Source organism: Molossus molossus, unplaced genomic scaffold (genome assembly GCF_014108415.1).
Source record: "Molossus molossus isolate mMolMol1 unplaced genomic scaffold, mMolMol1.p scaffold_m16_p_18, whole genome shotgun sequence".
NCBI classification, from domain to species: Eukaryota; Metazoa; Chordata; class Mammalia; order Chiroptera; family Molossidae; genus Molossus; species Molossus molossus.
This window is the reverse complement of record NW_023425353.1, coordinates 36,068,221-36,081,983: the sequence shown is the minus strand read 5'-3', so window position 1 is coordinate 36,081,983 and position 13,763 is coordinate 36,068,221. Positions and strand designations below refer to the sequence as shown.

General features: G+C 51.0%; 1 protein-coding gene across 1 annotated transcript in view; it reads right to left on the bottom strand.

The window, feature by feature from the left end:
• SLCO2A1 (solute carrier organic anion transporter family member 2A1) overlaps positions 1–13,763 on the bottom strand; it is a 78,074-nt gene that overhangs the window by 19,516 nt on the left and 44,795 nt on the right. The gene's annotated exons all lie outside the window — the stretch shown is intronic.

Sequence of the window (13,763 nt, the reverse complement as noted above, 5' to 3'; positions counted from 1 at the left end):
ATGGCCAGGCTGTTTTTAATTTGGCCCACGTCACACGTCAGCTCGATCAGCTCTCCAAAATCTTGAAGGTTCTTGAGGGCTCCTTTCCGTGAGATACTTTTTCTTCCTGCCCTGTGCAGGCCAATGGAAACCACTGGCATTGCTGATCGTACTCTGTGGGTTTTTTCGTTTAGCACTAATGGGATTCATTTAGTTCTCATTTGTGGTGCTCCCAGAGAGGGCGTAGCCCTGAACAGGCCTCAAAATCCCACGGAGGGAAACCGAGCTGTGGACGAGACCTGCCCCGCACACTGGACTCTGCTCGGGTCTGTTGAGCTCGGGGCTGCCCTGGATGTGGGGCTGGGGAGGGGTCGGCCCTCCTCCTGGGCCTTTCCCCTCCCCCACATGCACGTGCTCCATCCGGCCTGGCCGCACCGTAGCCTGTCCTCTATGCTGGTGTTTGTCTAGGACACACTGGGAAACCTCTGGCCTAGGGGGCTCCCTCATCGACCGGAAAGGCCTGCCCCAGAAAAAGCAAAGGGGGCCGAAACATCTGTCTGGTCAAGGTCATCCAAACCCGACACCAGCTGTGTAGAGAGAACGGAGCACCCAGGAGCGTGACCAGCCCCTAGACGTGGGTTCGAGCTCCTCTGTCCCTCACTCCTCTCACCCCACACCTACTGTGCCACCTTTCAGTGAAGAATTCAAATAGAGAGTGGTCCAAGCTCGCGGTGAAATAGGAGGAAGCCTCTTAGGATCTGGGTAGAAATGTAGCCTTATTAACATGAAAAGATGGCAGTATCATCTTGTAGGTTCAAAAAAATAACTAGTGGTTTGGAGAAGAGTATGATTCCTAATTTAGGAAACTTATATGGACTAATCGAATATGCAGGAAAAAACTCAGGAAGACTAAGGCTCCCTTTGGGTGATGGGACTATGGTGTGTGAGTGTGTGTGTGTGTGTGTGTGTGTGTGACTGTATTTCCTAATTTTTCTATAGTGAACACATGAAACTGTCCTGTCTGCCCCCTCCCCTGTGGGGTACGGAGCCTTTCCCTAACTTACAGGCTTACTGCAGAGACCCCAGTCCGAGCGCCAGGACTTTACACATCGATGGCTCGCACAGGCAGACCCTGCCAGGCCGTGCCGAGCACTGTCTCCTGCTCACAGGGTCACTGGTCTGCCTGGGCGGCCGGGCTACGGCGGAGCCGGCACGTGAACCCACACATGCTGACTCAAAATCCAAGTGAAGTCACATCTGCAGTGGTGAAGTTTCACAGATGAGGAGCTGGGCCCGGGGAGCCTGCCCTTTCCCCAGCCACATTCAAGCCCACAGGCTCTCTGACCTCCGCAGGTGGCTGGGCCCTTGTACCTACTTCCTCCCCAACAGGTGTCCTGGAAGGGGGCAGGCTGCCGGGGGTTTTGATGAAATCCGAGACAGCGAGATGAAACAAACACACAGTAGAGGGAATCAAGGAGTTGGTTTTAGTGAAATAAGCCAGACACAGAAAGACGACGACTGTGTGATCCCACTTATATGTGGGTTCTAAGATAATCAAACTCATAGAAGCAGAAAGTGGAATGGTGGCTGCCAGGGTCTGAGGGAAAGGGAGATGGGGAGGTGACGGTCAGAGGGTACAAAGTTTTAGGTATGCGAGAGAAATAAGGTCTGGGGATCTACTGTACTATGGTATAGTACTGCACTGTATACTTAAAATTTGCTGAGAAGGCAGATCTCATGTTAAGTGTCCTTCACCCTCCCCCACCCATGCACAGAATAAAAAAGAGGGTGGGAGGAAACTTTGGGAGGTGACAGATATGTCTATGGCCTTGATGGTGGTGATGGTTCGTCCCAAACTCACTGAATTGTATGCATTTAACATGCATAGCTTTTTACATGTCAAGCATATCTCAATAAAGTCGTTTAAAGAGAAAAAGCAAGAAATTGGTTTTAACCCTAGGTAGCCATGTAAACTCAAGCAAGTTTCTAAACCCTCTGAGCCTCAGTTTCCCTCGAGGCAGAGACCATAAGGTGGCAGGACAGGGAACTCCCCGTGAGTCATAAAGAGCTGGAAGGCTATGATTCCAGAAGGCAGTGCAGGTCTGATGGCTGTGCCTGCCCTCCCGAAGGAAGGCTGGAGTGGCTCAGTGACATTGCAAGGGTCCGAGTCTTAGGGTGGTCACTTTAGTCTGGAAGCCCCAAACTGTAAAATGTTCCTGCTGAGAAAGAGACCATGCGGGCGATGTAGCCCACTCCCCACCCCACGAAGGAGTCCTCCCACCAACACTGACCTGTGTCCAACACCCAGAAGCAGGGGTGGTGCTGCAGACTCATGCCATTCCCCATGAGGGGGCCCAGGTGGCCATGGGCAAGCATGACCAACAGAGGCTGGAAGGGCTGAACTAGGAACATGGGGCCTGGGTTCCAGTTCTGAATCCGTGACTCCCTGTGCCGGTGACCTTGACTTTGAGAGACTTCAGAGGACTCTAGGAGGGCCGGGCAGGCAGTGTCAGGTTCTCTGCTCAATCCCTGCCCTCAGAGCAGCAGCCACGCAGGACACCTGGGTGGACGAGCACTTACACGCCGTGGGCTGTACTAGACTTTAGAAAAGTGATGGGCAAGTACCGACACCCCTCGGCTCTTCTCGAGACCAAATGTGCATGTGCGGGAAAAGGGCAGAGTGGGCTGCCTGGCCTAGAAAAGCCCCGACCCGACTGCCAACTGGCTGAACGCTCCGGGCGGTCACTCAGCTCGGCACACACACGTCTCTGCTCACTCCCTGCGCCAGCTGTGTCTGGGTTGATGCATTGCTAGCCCGTAAATACCAGGGATGCTGCCAAGTTGTCAAATGGCATTTCTTTTCAGAAGAAGCAAAGAAATTCTGAGTATATTTTGTATGAGGAAGTGGGACACGTTTGAAGTTCCCTAAAACCATGGGTTGTTGTCACCTGCAAATGTGCTTAACAGAGCTGCCCGTCTGCTCTGGCGAAGCGTGTGACGGCCCTCCCTCCTACACGTTGTCTCGTAGGTTATGAGGTGGCAGGTCTCGTAACTCTTCCATTTCTGTGTCAGATGCAAGAGTGGTTTAAAGATCAACTGAAGGCAAATGACTCTACTGGGAAAGCGGTGCAAGGAACTGGCCCTGCTCCCAGCTCAGCCACTGAGGGAGCCCAGGCCCTTCGGCAGTGTGAGTGATGCCTGCTTCCCCGGGGAAAGCCTGGCTGCTGAGATCTGAACAGACACCTGGACCACATTTCATTCATCCGCGGCGGTTCGGGGTGGAAGACATAGAGGTGACCGAGACAAGCACAGGTGGGCTGACCTTGCCAAGCCCCGGTCTTCTGCGGTACTCAGATCACCAAAGAAGCAACCACAATATCTCCCGGTCCGATCAAAACTACAGTGAGGCATCACTTCACAGCCTTCAGGATAGTTATTATTAACTATCAATCAGAAAACAAGTGTTGGGTAAGATGTGAAGAAAGCGGAGCCCTTGTACATTGCCGGCAGGAATGTGAAAGGGTGCAGCCATTGTGGAAAACAGTATGGCAGTTCCTCAAAAAAAATTACCATATTATCCAGCATTTACACTTCTGGGCATTTGGCCAAAAGAACTGAAGGCAGGGACTTGAGCAGATATTTGTACACCAGTGTTCGTAGCAGGATTATTCACAACAGCCGAAAGGTGGCAACGACCCAACTGTCCATCAATGGATGAGTGGCTAAACAAAATGTGATATATACATACAGTGAAATATTACTGAGCCTTAAAAACAAGGGAATTCTGACACATGCTATATACAAAGTGGATGAACCTTAACGACATTACACTAACTGAAATAAGCCAGACACAAAAGTACAAAGACTGCATGACTCCACTTACACGAGGAACCTAGAATAGACACATTCACAGAGACAGGAAGTGGAATGCTGGTTGCCAGGGACTGTGGGGAGGGGAAATGAGGACTTAATGGGTACAGTTGCAAAAGATGAAAAGGTTCTGGAGATGGATGGCAACAACAATTGTACAACAGTGTGCATGTACTTACTGCCACTGAACTGTACACCTAAAAACAGTGAAAATGGGAAATTTTATGTTACGCATATCTTATCACAATGAAATATAACCCAGCTGGTACACACTGAGTCGGGAGAGGACCGGGTGTTAGGGAGCACGTGGGAGGGCAGCAAACGCACTGTTGTTGGGGAGAAAGTTTGGGGAAAGATTCCTGGAGAAAGTGGCTTGTGAGCTGAGAAGAACCAATGGGAGTGGACAGAAAATCCATGGGGAAGACAGAGGAGCAGCATAAGGGGTCGGAGGTGTGGGAAGCACCCTCAGTAACACACAGTGAAGTTCAGTGGGGTCAGCATGAAATACAACCAGGGTGAGGCATGGCTGTTCGTGGAGGGCCTGTGTGTCCTGGGAAGGGGCCTGGATTGTAACCTAAGAAAAACCCCAAATGGGTGAAGATCACGGGAGGGTAGGCAGTGCAATGAACACACTGGAAAGATTAAGGCCAGTTTTCAAGGCCCATGAGTAAGGAGGGAAATGACCTAGTCAAGAGACATTTCCATGGTAACAGGTGATGATGTGCATTGCAGAGGGGCGGGGATTGCTGGCTGGCTCCACGCTGTGTGGATCCTAGTGCACAGCCCAGAGACAGTGTGTATAAGATGCAAAGGCCAGGCTTGTCTTAGGAGTCCCGGCGCATGAGAATCAGAGGACCTGAGAAGAAGTGTGCTTTTAAGTATTCTAGTTCTTGCTTTTACCAATTATTATTATTTTATTAAATGAGCATTTATTAGAACATTGATACTGGCTTAGCAGACTAAACTTCTTGTGTGGGGACATTTAATGGTCATCAAAGATCATGAAAATGGTGACTGGCTTACTAAGTCTTTTTTTTGTTTTAGAGAATTTTTATGAGTTTATTGGAGCCAAACTTACAACATATGCCAGCAAGCAAGATCTCAAGTGCTTCCTTATTAAGTCCTCACATGACATATTGCATGGCTCACCATGCCACAGAAACCCTCATGAAATTTAAGCTAATAAAGTGTCCAGGAGGCCAAACTCTCCAGAGACTAACTGTTCTTATTAACTTTTAAAATGTCAGATTCCATGTCAGAAACTGCCTTTATTAAAAATATGCATTTTAGCCCTGGCTGGTTTGGCTCAGCGGTTAGAGCGTCAGCCCACAGACTGAAGACTGGCAGGTTCGATTCCAGCCAAGGGCACATACCTCGGTTGCGGTTCATCCCCGACCCTGGTCGGGGTCATGTGGAAGGCAGCCAGTTGATGTGTCCCTCTCACATTACAGGTTCAATTCCCAGTCAGGGCACATATCTAAGTTGTGTGTTCGATCCCCTGTTGAGGTGCATACATGAGGCGACCGATTGATATTTTTCTCTCTGTCTCTCTCTCCCTTCTTCTCTGTCTAAAAATCAATAAAAAGCATATCCTTGGAAGAGGATTTTTTAAAAGTATCAAAAAATAATTAATTTTTCCAATTAAATCCAAGTCTACTGAGTTCCTCTTTGGCTATTCTGCATCCCACATGGACACAGGATCTCCCAACAAACTCTTTTCCTTACATCAGCATGCATGGGGCCAACTCTGTCCCAGGTCAGGCTCTGGCACGTGAACGGGAAAGGGTTTCCGTGACCCACAGAGGGCAAGGCTCCTTCCCCCTGGGAGCACTGTCCTCAGGAGGCAGCTGCTGGTTGTCTGGAGGCAAGGAGCCCTGGAGCGGGGCAGCAGGGCTCCGCAGGGGTAGGACCCGCTGCTCCCCGGCTTGAGGTGGGGACAGGTACAGGCGTACCTCGGAGATGCTGTGCGGTTGGTTCCAGACCACCAGCAACAAAGCGAGTATGGCAATAAAGCCAGTTGTAATCATTTTGCTGGGGGAGGGTCTTGCCTTTAACTTGTAAAAAATGCAGCATCTGTGAAGCCCAATAAAGAGAAGGGCAATAAAACGAGGTCTGCCTGTGTTTATGTCAGAGACAGACACTGTGGGCTTCCCGGGAGCTCATGCCTGGGACTCCCTGCAGCGGGAGGCCGTGGCCGCTCACTCCGGTGAGAGCCTTTTCTAGAATTCAGACCACCCACTAGGCTCTTCTCTTAAAAATAAGAGGACAGGGAGAGGTGAGTCCAAGGGCTGGAAACGGGGAGAAAAAGACCTGTGTTATGAGTCTTTCGCAGAACTGGGGAGCTTGGCTTTCTTTGCCCACTCCACCGTCTCCTCCCTGAGTGGATTCCTCCGCTTTCTTCAGGAGCTTGGGCCCGAGTGGAGGAAGTAAGAGCAACCTCTCCCACTTCTCAAGAACCTCAGCGCACAGTTGCTCTCCGCTGACTTAGGGAGGCACATCGCCCTCTCCGCAGAGGTTGCTAGCTCTGACCTTCCCACCACCGTGTAAATGGAGAGAAATGCAAGCCTGTTCCAGCCACCAGACTGCAGAGGGGCCTGCCCACCCCAGCCTCCTGCCTCCATCTTGGAGGGCCCGAGAAAGGGAGGGAGGGAGTCTCTTCATTCTCTGGATGTCACTCTGTTTCTCATGTTCCCTGAGGCAGACTTCTGGAAGGCTCAAGTTCATCAGAGCACATTCTTTTACCCTCAAGACACCAGAGGTCGGGCTGTGCCAGTTTTCACAGGGCTGTGAACTGCTAAGTCGAAACAGGTTGGGACCTCTTCCCTCCTCCACTAGCCCAGCACCACCCCAGCTGCACAGTCAACCTTCTGACTCATCACTCCACAGCTTAAATATGCAGAATTTCCGCTCTAATTTTTGGACCCTTCGGTGGGTTTGGAAAGACAGGGGACTGCTTCCCTGGGATGGTCTACTTCCCTAGAATGGACTCCATGGAGATGGGGCAGGACTGGGGAGGCCATGGTCTGACACCCCATTGTTCAAGGACACACATTCCAGGTGCAGCCAGGCTGAGGCTAGCAGGCTGGGAGGGTAGAATGAGAGGTCTCTGCACAAAGTTCCAAAGATGGGGCCGAGAGATCCCTAAACGGGTCAAGCAACACAGGAAGGCCATGGCAAGTGGGGCTTTTCTTTAACTAGCCATTCTCATCATTCTGGTAGAGAAGAGAGAATTCTGCCAGGAAATAGAAGGACAACAGTGACTTCTCCTTCAAGTCATGGTTCTTGAGCGCCATTACTTCCCTGTTGAGAAGGCGGCTTGCTTGTGGGGGGGAGGGTCAAATGGGGCGGATATTACCAAAACCCACACCTCAGAAGCAATCCATGAGAACAATAGGAAAAGCCCTTGGGCTATAAGCAAACTCCTGGAACCTCACTCAGAATGTTCCACTCTGAAGGACCTATTTCCTCATCCTCCTAAATCCGGCTACTCAACAGTTTTACCAGAAACTGGCAACTCCCATCAGCAGGCCTGGAACAAGCCGTCCTGACCTCACTCACGATTTGAGGCCTCAAAGTTGTTTGTAAAGTGGGCTGTTTGTACATCAGAAGTGATTGAGTTCCCAGTGGAGTTTACCAAGCCTTACTCGTCTATAATGCTCCTGTAATAATATATGTTCTCTTCCAACTTGACTAAGCCTCCAGTTATAAAATAATTTCTATGGCCATTCCCATTCTAAGTTTCATTTGGGGGAAGTAGGAGTACATATTCTTCTGTACCAGCAAAAACCAACAGAGTTGGGATTGACAGCCTTGATCACATCATGGGGCAATGGACGGAATTCACATTTGGAAGCCAGACAGACCAGGTTCAGATCTCAGTTCTACTGCTCAGTGGTTGGGGGCCTCTCAGAACCTGTGTCTTCATCTCCAAAACAGATATAATAATACCTATCTTGCAATAGTCTTATTAGGATTAAAAATAATGAGTATATTACAACTTGGGACATAGTGATCATACAATAAGATCAATTTTCATCCGAGGCCAGAAATTTTGAGACATTTCAATGAATCAGGGAGATGACAGAACCCTGGAGACTATATTACCCAGGTTTTTAAGAACCTGGGGACCGGGGCAGATAGAGGCAAATAGATCAGTGCTGGTCACCAGCAATGGATGGATTGAAGTAAAGGAGTTGGGAGGCATGCGTGTTGTTTGAAAGGGTTCTTTAACACCTGTGCAGAAAAGAGCAAGCTTGGGGGTGGGGGTGGAAGGAGAGGGTTCCTCTGCTCTGTGTTCAAGACTGACTTTCCAAGACTAGTTCTGAGGCTGGGGGTGGACCATTGTGCCCAGGGCCACAGCCTGGGCTTTACACTGCTGGCAAGGGGCTTTTGTCTTTGCCCATGTGCCTACACCCTGAGGAATGGCCACTAGGCCAAAGAAGGAGGCATTGCCTGGCTCGGCTCATCGAAACTGTCACTCAGTGGATAAGAGGGAAGGAAGACATACCTGAGTGAGTAGGATGCAGCTCAGAGCCATTTAATTTTAATATTCAGAGATGCGTGCTTAATTTGCACCCCCCAATTAGGAAGGAAGCAGAACTTATTGTTCACAGATATATTCAACTGGCTGATGTGGAGCTCTCTGAAGAAGAGAAAAAGCAATTAGCTGAGCCAACATGAGTTTGTCAAGAGCCATTCATGCCAAACCAAGCTCATTTCCTTTGTTAATGGGGCTCCCAGACCAGCAGGAAGCCATGACACGGTGTTTCTTGACTGGAGGAAGCCTTTTGACAAAGCTTGTTATGATATCCTGGTAGACAAGATGCAGACACGTGCCTGGGGAGTCCTCTGGGAGAACCCGCTCACGGCGTGCCCAGTGCAGGAGTTGATGGATCAGTGTTGCCTGGAAAACAGCGGCCAAGTTGTGTGCTACTCACCATCATCACGGACTTGGGTGAAAGCAGGGATTAGCTGACAAATTTATGAATCACACAAAGCTGGGAAGAATGGCTAATAAGACAGTCCAAAGGCTAAAATTTTGAAATTAGACCCAAGGATATAAGAAGGGGCTACAACCAAGGAGAAGGGATCCAATGGAGGCACTGGGTTGCTGTACCAAAGTATCATAGACAGTGGAGCATATAAACAACAGAAATCTATTTCTCACAGTTCTGGAGGCTGGGGGCCCAAGGCCGGGATGCCAGCGCGGCCGGGCTCTGCCGAAAGCCTCATCTGGCTCTCTTCTTACATGGGCACTAATCTCATTCAGGAGGGCTCCACCCTCATCACCTACTCACCCCCCAAAGGCCAACTCCAAACATCATCCCTTTGGTCCTGATTTTTCTTTGCTGTCTCCCCCCGCCTTAGGTCTCTGAGACTCACATCCTCTCTGACAGTGGCCAATTCAAACTCTGAATCCTGAAAAGTCCTTTTTTTCCTAAGAGAAGAACCTGCTCTTGCTGGTCTCCTGTCTCCTGGTGAGTAGCAAACTGCCCATATGGGTCTGGTGGTTCCCCCTTCAAGCCTTTGGGCCACCGGAGGCATCTGGGCATAGCCAGCAGCCTTGGCTCTACCAAGTATGGCTAGAAGAGCAGAAAGTTCCTCCCTATGTCTTCTGGGGAGCTACAGGGAACCCAGGGCCTCTCACAGGAAGGAGGGATCAATGGCTTCTTCAGAACCACATTCCCCAGAAGGATAGGGGTACGCACCCTGTTTCTGTGGGGCTACCCCCCACTCTCTAACAGTTTTCCTGGAGTGCCCAAAGCCACTGGAATAGTAACCATCTTTCCTTTTCCACCCTGGGTGCTGACTCTCCCAAGAAGACGCAACCCACTGCCACAGGTGGGCCAAAGACACAGCCTGCAAGGGGTCCTGGAGAAGTAACTCTTCCCAGGGGGCAGGATGCAGGCAGGATACTGCTTGCTGCCAAGGTCTCCATTCCCCCACCAGACCCTAAGCAGGCCTGCCACCCAAGCCTCATTCCTGAGCAAGGGAAATGACTGAACAAGCCTGGAGGGGCCCTTGGAGGTGCGGGGGCACACTCAGACCTGAGCTGGAGACCCAGAACAAGGGGGCATGTTTCTAGGCTGCCAAGGGGGGGGATTGTGACTTGCCCACAAAACACATGTTAAGAGAGCCTAGCAGAGAGTCAGCTACTCTCAGATCATAGCTGCTGGGGCCGTCAGAGAGGCTGCACACCATCGCCATGGAGACGACATTCTCCTGCAGAGCCCTGGCTCCTTCCCTGGCCGTTCCCTCAGTCTATCCCTTCTCCACATTGGCTTCTATTCTTTCCTGCATTATACATTTAAAAATGTTCCACATCAAATCTCATTAGGCTCTGTTGTGCTCATCTGTTCGAGGCTATTTTTCTCTCCGTTGACTTAATAACACCCATGTGTTTTGTAATTTCTTGCACCCTTCTTGTTGTTTTCCTTTTCAGGTTAAATAGATCCAACTGGCCGTCTGTGCAATTCTCAACCTGACCATCCTTCACCCCCCCACACACACACTCTCTCTCATTCCTCTTCACCCCCATATACACCTCCACACACACACCCCCAAGCCCTGCTACACATGCATCGCCATCTCCACCCTCCAGTCCCCCAGCCCACATGTACACACCCATTTCTTTCGAATTCCTCCCCACCCCCACCCTGCCCTTCTCCACATATACCCGCCTCCTCTCCATACCTGTACACATCCTCACTACTCCACTTCCTGCACAGAAATGCCTCACACACACACACCCACTCACAAGCACACCCACGCTTCCCTGCACACGACTTCTGAACATATTCGCCTCACACTTCGGCTGGGTGTGCACGGAACAGCCCTGAGCCCACTGTCCAGGGCAGCTCCCCCGGCGGAAGGACCCTGCGCGGCTCCCACGGTTCAGCGGAGTGGGTTCTGCTCTGGGGGTTTCGGAGCTGATTCCAGGTCCATGTCCTCCACTGGGGAAGAGACACAGTCACTCAAGAGCCTGAGGCGTCCCCTCCTCATGTCCTCCTACCACCCTCCTCTCCAGGGACACCCTTGAAATGAATGAGCATGGGTGAGGGCTGGCAACTTCATGAACAAAGGACTAGAAAGTGACTCTTCCCTTTCTTTTCGTGGCTGTTCTAAAAATACAGTTGGCTCCCTCCCCTGCTGACCCTACAGGAAGCTCCCTGCCTGTGCACATCCATTGTCTGTGTGCAGCAGACTTCCCCTGGACTTGGCTGCGGACTCTCACAGTCACACCTACTCCCCCCAGATGCTGGCTTCCGAAGACCCTTCTCTTGTCTCCTGGGAGAACTGGTCTCATGCTGGCCTGTTTCCCATCTACCACGACCTCTCCGAGCCTTCCAGAGGGGGCCTTCGAGGCTTTGGCTGGTAGCTCGTCTCTTCTCTAGAGGTGCCAGCAGAACACATTTCCAGACTCCACTGACATTTAGAAAATCTAAACATTCATAAATGTCTGCATGGCCTTTTTTAAATTGGCAATTAGCTGTTAAAGGTCTCCGTGATTGCCATGACGTTCAGCCCCTCTTCAATGCTTTTTCCTAAAACACATGGTTACTCTTCATTTCCCGTGTTCACCTCTGGAGGACTGCTGCTCTGAGGGGAAGAAACCCTCAATCAACACGTGGTAACAGTCTGGGCCATTCCTCACGAGTAGCAGATCTCAAATGCCATGGCGAGGGCAGGCAGACAGAAGTCTGAGGAACAGCGGACATGGGCCAGGCACTTTACCCAAACTGTTTTGTTTGTATCTTCCCCTCAGAGCACCCTGAAAGTGAAGGGGTATTGTTCCCATTTTACAATGGGGAGACTGAGGTTCAGGAAGGTGAAGGAGTGGCCTGCCTAAGGAGACTCGGAGTCCATGCTCTTACCCATTGTACCTGAGGATCCGGGAACAGAGCAGAAAGGCAGCCTGAACTTCCACACTTGTGAAGACGTGGCAGCGACTACGCCAAAGGACGCGCCCTGCTCAGACCAGAGCAGAGGGCCTGCGGCGAGGACCAGGGAGAAGCTGCCTTTCGATGCCCCAGGATGCCCAGCTGGTCAGCCTCGGGCGATCAGACTGGCTCCCCCAGGAAGCAGGGGGCTTCCTCGTTTGCAGCCCATTTACCCAGCGTAGTACAGGTTGTCCCCACCACCGCCAGTGACTAGAACCACCATTAATGGTTGCTGCACATGCCTGCCACCGGGCTAAATCCTAAACATGCGTCCTCTGAGCCCTCGCAGCCCTGCAAGGGGTGGGGTGTCCATCTTATACAGGGCAGGAGTGAGACTCGGCTTCAGATGAGGTGGCCAAGGCCACACCACTGGGGAGTCTCAATGCCCAGAAACAGACCAAGACCACCTGACTCCAGAAGACCATTCAGATTCATGACGCCTTTCAGGGCGGAGCTTTTAATGAAATGTATTTGTTCCTGATGACCATGCATAATTCAAAACTCAAGTTCCCAAAGGACTACATTTAAAATAGGAGTTGCATTTCAAACCCTTCGCCTAAAGTGAGACCGTATGGATATTGTTGCTTGTACACATTAGCAGAGCACACACCATGTTGCCCTGGCACCCGGTGCACAGCCCCAGCTAGATGCCACAGACATGGCTCCTGGACCAAATCCTTCTGTTCCCACCCCTCCTGGCACCAGGAAGATGTCCTGAAGGTAGCCCAGCCCTGAGCACTTCCAGCTGCTGCTCTGATCCTAGTCAAAGGAACAGCGGCTGCTGTGTCCTATTGCTGCAAATAGAATTGACACAAACAAAATGAGCAACAACAACAAAAATGTTCATTTTCCCAGCCCGAGAGGCAAACCATGGCCCCCCTCAGAGCCCCCTTCGGCTTCTCTCTCAGTGGGGTTTGGCTGAGCATTGAGTCAAGGCAGGAATGGCAGAGAGCAGGGCGGATCATGGTGAGCTGAAGCAGGCTGTGGAACCATCCCTAACAAGGAGCAGAACGACTGCTTTCAGAGGCCCGCCCGTCTCCAACCACCCTCTGTGCTGGCTGCTCTGTGTGAAGCAAATGCCATTGGGATGTGGCCATGGCTGAGGGGAGCCAGCTCACTGAGCTAAGCAGGCCACCATGTGTGGCACCTGGCAGGATGCCCTCCCGTTGGCCTGGCCAAAGTGCTCTAGGCTCCCTTGCTGATTTCATTACCCTAGTCTTCGTGCTACTGGAGGGAGGCAGGGACCTCAGTAGTGCAGTGGGCCTGACCACCATCTCTGAGACGGTGGCAGTAATTCCTAACTTTCCTTCAGAACTGGTCTCATGTGCCCTGTCTAGACCGAGGGGGAGGAAGAGCATGGCAGGACCCCTAGGCTCAGGCCTGTCTTCCTCCAGCACCTACTTGAAGCAGGACTCAGCCCTTAAACAGTCCCGAAAAATCCAAGGCTATCATGCATTTATGAGAAATGACTAGTTCACAGGTGATTTACAGAGAGGCAGAGAGAAGATTCCCATGACTAGAACCCAGCAGACATCTTGTCACTAGACATCCTTGTTCCTGCTTCATCTTTTCCCATCCCAGCCACCTATCTGTCCCCACCGTAGGTCTCACTAAGGAATTCCATAAAGAAATCCCTTCCATCATACTGAGTGCTTTGTCTCTTGAGCCTGCTCTGTACATATGACTTTAATTTTTAAGTCTGGTACTTATACATACAGGAATCAGTTATTTTCTCAGCACATCTGTGGGCGGCTCCTTTATCCTCAGACATGTTCGACCCCAATACAGTGGACTAAGGAAGAGCACTCATGGACTGGGCCTCTCGCTGCTGCTTATCACGAAACCACTGCCACTTCCCACATCCCTTAAAACAAGTGCAAATTTATCCCAACCCAATAAATTATCATAAAATGAGCTCCAAAGCAGTGATACTTTTGGGGTGCCAAGTAAATGCAAATGCAAAACCATTCTGTG